This window comes from Pelodiscus sinensis, chromosome 5, assembly GCF_052426305.1.
Source record: "Pelodiscus sinensis isolate ZL-2025 chromosome 5, ASM5242630v1, whole genome shotgun sequence".
Taxonomy (NCBI): Eukaryota; Metazoa; Chordata; order Testudines; family Trionychidae; genus Pelodiscus; species Pelodiscus sinensis.
Genome location: NC_143056.1, coordinates 76,692,617 through 76,704,880, shown reverse-complemented (window position 1 = coordinate 76,704,880; position 12,264 = coordinate 76,692,617).

Genomic DNA, 12,264 nt, shown 5'->3' with positions numbered 1-12,264 from the left:
TTCCTACCGTTCTCACTCAGGTAAGAACTCCCATTCATTTGAAGATTTCTCATCTGAATAAAGAGTTGATCTTTAGGAGATGGTATGGATATTCTTAATATTGGTAATCATCCATTTGATCTCAACGAGACTTTCTGAGAGTAAATGCTGGATCAGGCTTCATTTCTATGTGCATGAACCTATTTGAGAATGAGGGAGCAGGCATTGTTTGACATTACTATCCGTATGGTCTGGTCCCTCAATGTGCTGTTACTTCTGGTTGCTAAGTGCTTGTCAAATCAGTTGACTGACCTTTACAGCCCATCATGTAGAGGGAGTAGTTTATAAAACCACCTCAAGTGCAAGTACATTCCTTACAATAATTCAGGATTGAGTTTTTTTTTAACTCTTGACTTTCTGGTGAAATGGATTTCCTTTACACGGAAGTCCCATTGAAGGTGGAATCAGAGCTGTTCAGTAGCCCACAAATGAGATTCAGACTAGCCTGGTTCCTTTAACTACTCATCCCTGCATATCCCTCATCTCTGTGGATCACTGGAAGAAGCAGCAAGTCAAGAATACACTTGTACCCTTGCAGGCTCTGGTACATATCCTGATAACGCTCTCCATTAGCAATGAACTGCACATTATTGCCAGAGGAAACATTGCCTTTTGGAAGGCAGTAAGTAAATGGCTTTGTATTAGAGGCTGAGGATTGCTGAGAGTAGGGAAAATAAGATGGAGGAAAGAGAAGGAAGTTTGAAAACTAAAAATAAATGTTAAATGATGAAAATCAACTCTATAGAAATGAAATATGGGCTACAGAGCAAAAGGGGAGAGAGACAGCTCTGGAGTGAGTAGCCGATCAGGAAGGAAGATAAAAGAAAAATCTGTAAGTATTTTAGTGTGTCTAATTGCAGTGTTGAGCTGCTTCTTATGCAACTGAGTAATTCACTCTCCCCCTATTTGTTGGGTGCCAGAAATTGTTGCTATCAAACCAATGTGAGTACTTCAAGGAAGTCTGCAAACATGGACTCATTTGGTAATGTGGAGGCTCACAGAAGGTGAATGTAAGAAGCTACAGTTGTGGATTCTTTGCTAGACCATGTCTCATACTATAAGCCATTCTGGGAAAGAGGCTGTGTTTTCTGAGACTGTACAGCACCTAGCACAATAGTGCCCTGAGCCTGACGGTTACTGCTGAATGCTACTGCAATATACATAAAGAATAAAAATTAAAGCTGGGCAGGAATGGCTTTTTAATTAAAATCAATACATACCTCATGATGCATTGCACCTACATCAGATATTTTGGAGTGAAAAAAAATCTTTCTTACCTATCTAAATCTGCTAGTGTTCATAAATAAATTCAGTATAAGAAAAAAGATATAAACACTAATTTTCTTTTAGTTAGAAAAATAATTTAGTTCCAGAAACTTGAGATCAAATACTAAAAGTGCTATACCTTTTCAACTAATGATGTATGGAACAGAAATAAAATACAGGCACAGGCTTTATCCCTCTCCCCCTCTCCCCCCAGAAGTGGTTAAAAATCACTCATCATACTATCTACACTTTGCTGCTGATTTTACCAGAGTTTGAATTTTAGAACTTTCAAAGCAGCTGTTTCTTCAGTGGAGAAAAGAGCTATTTATGGTTATTTATTTATTTTTGTTGTTTTTCCATCTTCCCCAAATGCAGAAGAAAGGAAATTTGTCTGGAATGCTCCAAAGTGATAAGCAATGCATCTTCTCCAATTCTTATTTAGTAGTGATCATAATACTGATGCTAACTAGCAAGTATGACATTTCTTGGCCATAGATCAGACATTGCTTCACAAAGGTCATTCAGATGTATTCAAATCACTATTTGCAGATGAGGAAAGTGAGACAGAAAGAGGTTATTTACCCAAAGTTACACAACAAAACAATGGAAGAGCCAAGAAATAAACTCAGATTTCTAATCTCATGTCATAAGCATTGTCTCTGTCTCCTTAATGAAAGTACTGATAGCTAGGATGAATTCAAAATGGAACAAGCAACTGAGGTACTAAGTGAAACCATACAATACTGATTTGTATAGGAAAGCAAAATGTCTGGTGTGTAGGGTTGGCAGCCCATACTCTTGTTAGAACTAGGAAAGTTACCTTCCAGTTAGAACTTGTCAAGTATTATTTATCAGAGATCTGATCCAAAGCCCATTGAAACTAATGGAAGAACTCACATAGACTTCAGTAAACTTTGATCAGATTACAAATATATTATTTGACTAGATTTACAGTTTTTCAGCAAACACCACAGGTAAAATAAAAAAATCAAAATTCAATCCATACTGGGTCAGATCTTCAGCTGAGGTAAATGAAGATATGTCTACACTGCAGCGCTTTTCCAGAAAAATGGCCGTTTTTTCAGAAATACTATACTTACATCCACACTGCTATTGCGTTCTTTCAACAAAAAGTCAAAAGAATGGAGGGGTTTTTCTGACAGCAGTAAATCTTTTTCTACGAGGAAGTAGCCTTTTTCTGAAAAAGCATTTTTGGAAAAAGGCGTGTGTGGACACAGAAGAGGGAGTTCTTTCGAAAGAAGAGGACACCAGGAAATGACACAGGTGCCTTGATGGCCACTTCATCCATACTAATCACAACTTAAATGTGAGATAGCATCTAATCAATGTGGACACTATCTTTTGAAAAAGCACATCGCTTTTTCCTTGTGCTTTTGCTGAGTGGATGCTCTCTTTCAAAAAAAGTTTTTCCAGAAGATCTCTGATAGCCTGAGGGTAGCTGCATTGACTTTACTGGAGGCTGGCTAGTTTACTATAGGCGAGGCACTGGTCCACTGAATTCATAACTGTTCTATTCCATCAACCATATAGTGCTTGAGTCAACATTGTGGATTACTGCAGACAGTATAACTCTTTTTTCACTAAGTAATTAGACTTGATCTATCTTTCACCACATACCACTTACACAAAGATGGTCATGTATATTTGAAGGAGATTAGTTCATATATAAAGAACAGCAGATTGAGGCGTAGCCCAAGCAAGTCTGAGATTATTCTGGTTGACATGAAAAAGCACTTTGAGGAATTTGCAGCATGTGAAGGTTAAAGGTACACACCTGCAACTGGCCAATTCAGTCTGTGCTTGAGCAGTGCTCTTGGGTTCCTCAGTGATGCTAAGTGCTTGTATAGAAGCCTCTGTTGGTAAGCTTTCACCCATCTCTGGTGATCTAGGAGAGCATCCTGACCTCAGTTATATCTGATTCTGTCACCTGTCATGTACACTCCAGCAATGCAAAATACCAGGGCATGAAGCACTCCACGGTTAGAAACTCTGGGGACTTTTTATTTTGGTTGTATAGCATCTCGCATAATGAAGTCCTGGCTCTTAACTAGAGCTCCTAGGACATAGGTGCTAGAGAATTGCAAATAATGAATAACATAGAACAGTACAGTTTGTCTCCCCAACATGAGGCCTGAATTCAGACTGAAAATAAAACTTCTATACAAACTCCTCACTTCAAGTACAAGACACATTTTCTTGATCTTGCATTATCTAATATAAACACACAGATGTGTATACACATTAGAGTGAACTGCAGGAAATCACTAGAGTGCATAATACCACTTTGCCTTTGGGGAAAGGATGTGTGAAAAAACTAAGCACTTGTGAAGTTAGTCATGTCACACTGCACTACTGGAAGGCACTCATGGGCAGATTGTTAAAGTAGGCACCTAAAGATACAGACAGGTGTTGAGTGGTATTTTATTTATTTATTTGAGCACTCAAGTCCCATTGATTTCAGAAATATGTCCTGATTATTTTATTTTATTTCTATTACATTCCTTATTGGTTAGTTTTAAACTATTTAAATTAACTGACATCAAATAATACCTTTGAATCTCATTTTGGCTATGCAAAAGCACTGCATGCTAAGTGCTGTTTCTATTTGAACATATCTCTCTTGCCAAGAACAATCTTTTCTTTTGCATCTGTATCCCTGTCACTTCTTGAATCTATTGCAGGACAAAGCAAGGGAGCTGTTTCTACTTAAATTGTTCTGTTGGCTTTGTAATATTCCTTTGGTAACACCCTTCATAGACCTGATATGTAGCAGAATATAAATAATGTTTTGACATAGGTAAGCTGCCTTATTCCAGAAAACCCACACCAAAGGTTCTGAATTCTAAAGATAGCTTTCTGATAGCAAATCTTAGAATTTTACCTATTCTTTAGTTCTTTGGAGACAAGATTGATTTTTTGAGTCACTTCTTCACTTAAATTACCTCAGTTGCTGGTTGTGAGTGACATCTATCCAATCATAAATTCAGTCTTGAAGATAACTAATAAACCTTGTTTTTGGCCTGTCATCACATAACATGCATTAATATAATTTAGGGCAGGTATTTGAATCATTCATCCTAAATGACTGAAATTATGGCTAAGATATAGATCACTAATGCTGATTCAAATGTTCTATTTATCATCATCTTCTGGGAAAGATCCCATACTGCCTACTAGGTAAAAAATTAATGTTAAGATTTGGGAATTATCAGTTTAATTTATTCATACTAGTTGTTTTTATCTCATCCATCACCTTGGTATCAGAGTGCATACTTTATGCATCAGATTTTTAAAGAGGCCATAACCAAGTTTCCAAATTTGAGTCTGAAATTTGATATAGCAAGTATGGTTAACGTGCATCCAGGCACAGTCATTGGTAATAGAAATGGTCACTTTAGGTAGTGGGTAAATTCAAGCAGCTGTATCTCTGCCTGTGCCCCTCAAATGTTTGTGCATACAAATTGCAGGTGTTATAAGGGAAAATACAGTGCAAAGATGCTATAATTATCACATAAAGAAGCCTGGTAAATCTAGGAAATTAAGTTAAGGTTAGGTTTAGCAGGCTCTGCTAGTCATGATCCCTGTGCGAGTTCTCTGCTGGGGACCTATAGATAGTGGAATCAGTTTCTTAAAAACAAAGTATGATTTTTTTTTGCCCAAGTAATACACAGAAATTACAGAAGCAGATTTAAAAATAATAGAGATGTATATGCATATTGTATTTTCCATGGTTATCATTTCCCTCAAGCATCTAAGTAGACATGACTTAGCCTTATCACACTCTCCCCCAATTTTGTCTGGGCACCAAATTACAGCCTGCTTAACATAGAGGGTGGCTTTCAAGTCAGTTGCTATGCCAGTCTACATCATAGAATCCAAGGACTGGAGGAAACCTCAGAAGGTCATTGAGTCCAGCCCCCTGCCCAAAACAGAACCAACCCCAATTAAATCATCCCAGCCAGGCTTTGTCAGGCCAAGACTTAAAAATCTCTAGGGATGAAGATTCCACCACCTCCATAGGTAACCCATTCCAGTGCTTCACCGCCCTCCTAGTGAAATAGTTTTTCCTAATATCCAACTAGGCCTCTCCCACTTGAGACCATTGCTCCTTGTTCTGCCATCCATCACTACTGACAACAGCTTCTCTCCATCCTCTTTAGAACCTCCCTTCAGGAAGTTGAAGGCTGCTATCAAATCCTCCCCTCACTCTTCTCTTCTGTAGACTAAATAATCCCAAATCTCTCAGCCTTTCCTCGTAGGTCAAGTGCTCCTAATCATTTTGGTTGCCCACTGCTGGACCCTCTCCAATGTGTCCACATCCAATGTGCCAAATAAAGGGGAATAATCACTTCTTTAGATCTGCTGGCAATGCTCTTCATAATGCACCCTGATATGCCATTAGCCTCCTTAGTTACAAGGGCACACTGTTGACTTATATCCAGGTTCTCATCCACTGGAATCCTCAGATCCTTTTCTGCTGAACTGCTACCTAGCCAGTCAGTCCCCAGCTTGTAACAATGCTTTGGGTTCTTCCGTTCCAAGTGCAGAACTCTGCACTTGTCCTTGTTGAACCTCATCAGATTTATTTTGGCCCAATCCTTTAATCTGTAGGTCATTCTGGACCTCTTCTCTCCAACTGATCTTCCTCTCCCCCTAGCTTAGCGTCATGCTTACCCTGTGATTGTCTTTCAGTTTCCAAGTGTCATACCTTTCTGCTAGGGAATAACCCCTCATAGTCTCTCAGTCACAACCTTAACCTTGGGAAGAAGAAAAAACCCATGTTTATTTGGTTGTGCTCGTGAAGTAGCTTCTTCCCCCAACTTCTGACATATCTATTGCTATCTTAACCCTTTTTCAGCTGGTATACCCCATCCGCTTTCTTATCTGTGTCATTCTTTTACCTTTGCTGGATTCCTTAACAGCCCCTCTTTACAGTCTCCTTTGATTTGATTATTCACATTCAGGGATATAACAATATCAAATTGAACAGGATCATATATAATATTAATAAGAAATAGTACAGACATTTTTCCAATTTGTCACACCAACAGGAAAGTTTCTGAGCACACCAACCTTAAGGTCCCTTCTTTAACTGGTAGATTAAATTATAGTTCTCTTTACTATGTTACATTTATTACCCTCTAGCATCTGAAAAAAATAACCCTGTCAATTTTATCCACAATTTGCCAGAAGGAGGATCCCATATGCCACCTCAATATAGAAAGCTAACTGCAATGGTTTCATTAACATCACCCTTCCTGCCAATGTCAGGTTTTATCTCTTCCACCTCATCACCTTAACCTGGCAGGAGGCAAATCACTCCTAATTCAACTCAGCTGAAGGTTAATCCTAAAACATTATAACCCCTGTAAGGATCTTTATGATCTGTAAAGCCTCTGGCTGAGCAAAGAAGCACCCCAAAATCCCCACACACAAAGCCTTGCTTTTATTCATCTTGACACATGCTCTGGCTGTGGCTAAGTAATTGTTTAAGGTGTCAAAATATGTTGAGTCACTAGTGGTACTGCCAACTATCACTGTGGTTGTGTGGCATTCTGTCTTTGCATGGCTTGGCCTTTCAGCTAAGTTTTGTTTCCACCCCGTCTGGGGTAACAAAATCCAAGACAACAGTGTCAAGGTTTTGTGTCAAGGTTTTCACACCCCCACTCAGAGCTCCATGCTCCTCACACCCTTTGTTTTTGTTAAGTCCTGCAATGTAGACGCACCCTTGGGATGACAGAACTTGTGCTCAAAACTCCATCAATATGACATGATGAGTATGGTGCCAGCCCCACCAGGCAGCACATAATACATCCAGCCTTCAGATCAGTCAAAAGAATATTTGGTACTGGAAAAAATTAATAATGTACAGTAGAAAACTAATGTACCATAAGAAGAAAACATTGAAATAAAATAGCTTGGGGTATGTCTACACTACCCTCCTAGTTCGAACTAGGAGGGTAATGTAGGCATACTGCACTTGCAAATGAAGCCCGGGATTTGAATTTCCCGGGCTTCATTTGCATAAGCGGGGAGCCGCCATTTTTAAACCCCCGCTGGTTCGAACCCCGTGCAGCGCGGCTACACGGGGCTCGAACTAGGTAGTTCGAATTAGGCTTCCTATTCCGAACTACCGGTACACCTCGTTCCACGCTGCACGGGGTTCGAACCAGCGGTGTTTTAAAAATGGCGGCTCCCCGCTTATGCAAATGAAGCCCGGGAAATTCAAATCCCGGGCATCATTTGCAAGTGCAGTATGCCTACATTACCCCGCTAGTTCGAACTAGCGGGGTAGTGTAGACATACCCTCGGTGACTACTTTCTCATGTCAGTTTTCCACTCTGCTACTCATACATGTTTCCACTGTGGTTGTATCAGGTTCTTCATTATATTTACTGTATGTATTTTACATTATTATTATATGGCCCTAAATCTAATAGTAAAATGTTGAATGATTTTTTATTTTATATTTTATATTTATATTTATACATTAGAACCATTACTTTCCAGTCCTTAAATCTCTTCCTAATTAGTTCTTAAAATCTCTAAAGCTATCTCTACTATATTTCAAAACACTGTACCTCTATATTGCATGTAAGTTTAAAGAAAAAGCAGTTTGAAAAGATGCAGCTTAGCACACATCATATAAAATTCTGAAGTTTCCAATTTCACAAAAGCATTAAACACCAGCCTTCCTGCTGTGTGTCTACAGTAAACAATTGTGACCTTGTATATGACACCTTTTATCTCTGATCACAGCATATTAATTAAGATTAACAGCATTCCATTAAGTTAGCTAAATATTATAATATACTTTTTATCGATGGTCAACACGAGGCCAGGGTGTGACTAGGCTCTTACAGTTTGGCAGAGACAGAATTTGAACAGAGAATCCAGAATTTCTGACTATTATTTCTTTTGATGTAACTGTTAACAGTGCTTCTTACATTTACAATTCTACAAAAGCATTATTTTCACAGCTGGAAAACAAATAGAGCTACTTCCCATTCTGGAAATGCAAGAAATTCATTATTCATTTATATTGTGAAGCAGACATTGTCCTTGCCCCACAGTTTACAGTCAAATAAATATACACCACTTTCAGGTTGGAAAATAATCACAAGAAAATGGGGTTTCACAAAAGAATATGGGTGGAGTAAAGTGGATGAAATATACAAAGATATATTAGAAATATGGCTGATAAAATTCTGAAAACAACAAGAAAACAGATGCAAAAACTGGAGTGGCTGAAAATTGTTGAAATATTGACCATTTAATTAAAAAGCTTCTGCATTTTTGAACTAGCTCTAATTTAAAAAAAAAACCAGTATATCATGGGAGAATTTAGTATCTCTTATCGCATATATATATCTATATATATTACCCCCCAAATCTTAAAATGTCCAGTTATTGACAGCTAATATGTCCATGTTTCTTACATATACATTATGAAAAGAGAATGAGAAAGGTATCCCTATTACAGATAGGCTTCATTTAATCTCCCCTGAACTTGGAAGATGTTGGAAATAAGAAATTAATTTAGAATGAAATTTTACAAATGTTCCCAAACTACAGAATAGATAGAATCTAGATCTAAACAAACTGTTCTGAATATGGACAGGTTACAATATTGCATGGCAGATTGAATATGTAAGTCAAAACTAGCTACAGTTAATGATGTAAATGGCACATCATGCTCAATACATAGATTAGGTCAGTAACTCTTCCGTTTGTTATTCCTGATTGCCCCTGCCTCTGAGGGCATATCTATACTGAAGCTGGGACTAGGAATGAGCTTCCGAGCTTGAGCAGACAGATTTATGCTAGTGGAACTCAGGATAACATGCCAAAACCTGAAGTGCAGATGTTAAAGCTAGGGCTGGAGATCAGAATCTCAAAAGGGGTCACTTAGGCTTGAGGTCCATACACAGGTGGCAGCATTCACACTGCTATTTTGGGCATGCTAGCGGAACTCTGGCTAGCATGACATTCCTTCCCCACAGCAGTGCAAATGATCAAATACATTTTATCTCTTGTCCCTGTCCCTGTCCTTAAATATATGGCTATTTGATCATTCATAATTGGTTGATGGAAGTAAAAATTCATACTCTTATGCCTTTTGGAGACCACAGAATGGATGCCCATGGCAATTGTAGTTAGCTGTTCCTGCATTTGCTGGTACACGATTAATTTCAACAGGGCATCTGAATAGAAGTTTTTGAGCATGTTTCTTATAATTTTCAACAGATCATTCCAGGATTTTTAAATGGAGCACAATATAGGTAACAGGATGTGATATTATGGTGTATAAAATGGTTTCTTGCTCCATCTGCCCATATAAAAACTCTGTAGAATTAATTCTTCAGTAGAAATGCTCCCTTGTTTACCAGGAGATAGGTAGGGCTGAGAGGGAAAGAGAGAGATTGGAGAGAGAGAATATGATGCCATAGGTCTGCAGTTCCCGTTCCCTTTCTCAAATTAAAATCAGCTTGATTTCCATCATCCCCACTAGCAGAAGCAGAGGAGATGATCTTAGCATTATCATGCATCTCTCTGTTCTCTGACTGCTCAACTGCTTGATACCTAGAGATGGACACTGCCAGATGATTTAGTTTTGCATCACCTTGTCCATTGGGTTATAAGTTTGCTAAACTATATTTTAAACCAATTATTAGTCTACAGTTGAGGCTTATCTCATCAGTCCCCCTTATTATTTTAAATAAGGTTTAGAAAGTATTTAATTTTTAAAACTTTATTAAAATAACTCTTGAGGAGGTCAGCCTACCCAATGCAAAGAGGGGTGGAGTGATGAAGGCTTTTATTCCATCTTTAACTCAGCTGTATGAGGTATGTGGCATACTATACATAGGTAACATTATGAAACTTCACTATCCTTTTACTCAATGGGGGTGAGATAGGAGGCAGAAGGCAGGATTAACTCAAAAATTCCCTTGCTTTGTTGGTAATGTTAGCAAATATTTTATTGTGATGATTTTATTGTGACTTCCCCATAGCTGTTTCAGAAAAAAAAATCTTTCTGAACTGATTCTGAACCCATATTCAGGAGCACACAGCAGCTGAGCTTTGCTTTTTTCTGTGCGTCTCCTTGTTTAGCTTGCACTAATTGAAATAGACACTGTTCACAAAATTTCACCTCCTCCCTTTCAATACCATAAGAGCTTTATTTTGAAACATGTTCTTTGCTGAATCTTGCACTTGCTGTTCCTGATCTCAGTTCTCACTTCAAAACAGTTGAGGAACAAGGTATATGTGAAAATTCACTGGGAAGCCAGTCTTTAATTCTAATAATCATGTCTCTCCTAGCAATCTATTCACACACAGCTCCAGGTTATAGCTGTTTGTTTTGGCTGAAGTGAACCTAGACTGGATGCAGAGGAGACTTAGAGGGTAAAATAATATGCCAGAAAGAATAGAGCAGTCTGAGGAGAAAAGAAAGGCTGAATGGCTGAAACAGAAAAGGGTAATACTGAAGCCACAGTCATGACTTTTAAAACATGAATTCCTACCACATTCTGAGAGCAGAGATTCTTAGGTAAGGTCAAAACTCATTCCTTACCTAGGAATTGGCTTTGATGGTAAATCAAAATATAAATTTAAGTTCTAAGTTTCTTCCCTTCTGGGATCCTGCTTTATCCTAGTTCTTTATTTCTCTCTCCTTCAAGAGCACGTCTCTACTCCCATAAAAGCAGTGAGGAGTCCTGTGGCACCTTTAGACTAACTGAAGTGTTGGAGCATAAGCTTTCGTGGGCAAAGATCCACTTCGTCAGATGCATGCATCTGACGAAGTGGATCTTTGCCCACGAAAGCTTATGCTCCAACACTTTGGTTAGTCTATATAAGGTGCCACAGGATGCTTCGCCGCTTTTGTAGATTCAGACTAACACAACTACCCCTCTGATACTCTCTACCCCCGTATTACCCAGCTGGAGTTACTGAGTCATATCTGTGTCAATGCCCAGGTTATGTGGGCAGACCTAATGGTTGGAGCTATAGTCTGGACCAGGGTTCAGCAAACATTGGCAAACATCAGAGAAATCCGCTGGCAGGCTGGAAGGCTTTTTATTTACATTGACCATCCTTGCAGCTCCTATTGGTCAGGAACAGAAAACCATGGGCACTGGGAGCTGTGGGGAGCCCTCTCAGAGGATGGTCAACATAAAATATCTTGTGGCTCTGCCACTTGATTACCGTGATGGGCTGTGTGCTGAAAGTTGCCAACCACTGATCTAGCTGGACTCCGAAGATGTGGTCCTCAAGTGGAGCCAAGGGTCAAAACTGGAGTCAGACACCAAAGACTAAACCCCAGGGTAAGCCAAAGAGCCCCAACCAGGAGGTATAGCTAAGAGTCAGAGCCAGAAGTCAGAAACCAAAGCTGAACTCAAAGGCTAACTGGAGTCACTGCCACAAGGCATAGCTGAGGCTCAGAGCTGCAAGTCCAAAACAAGGACATATCTTGGAGACAGGAGTTAGGGTCCAGAGTATGTTTAGCAGCAAGTGCCGTGCTATTGCTGCTGAACTTATAAATCAGACTGCTGTCCCTGCAGCCAGTTAGGCCATTCCAGAGCAGTAAATCTTGGTCTATTATTTTCCTAGCAGCAATGTTAGCACGGTTTAGCTGGCATAACTGCTGACAGCCTCCCCCACTCCCTTCCAGAAGCCATAGGGCTGGGTTTCTCAGGGTATTTGGTGAAAGGTGAATAGGAGTTTCAGGGGTGTGGACACGTTCTGCAGGTTTCTATTGTCAATTTTCTAGGCCATATCCTTCCTAATTGGCTAAATATAGGGGTTTTCCCTGGATTTGGCAGGAGTCTGAGTTTGCCAAATCATATATGTCTCTTGATCCCAAACAATTATTAGTAGGGGAGAGGGGATGAGTGGTATATTGTGGGACAGTATTCTCTGCTTACATTTTTTTAA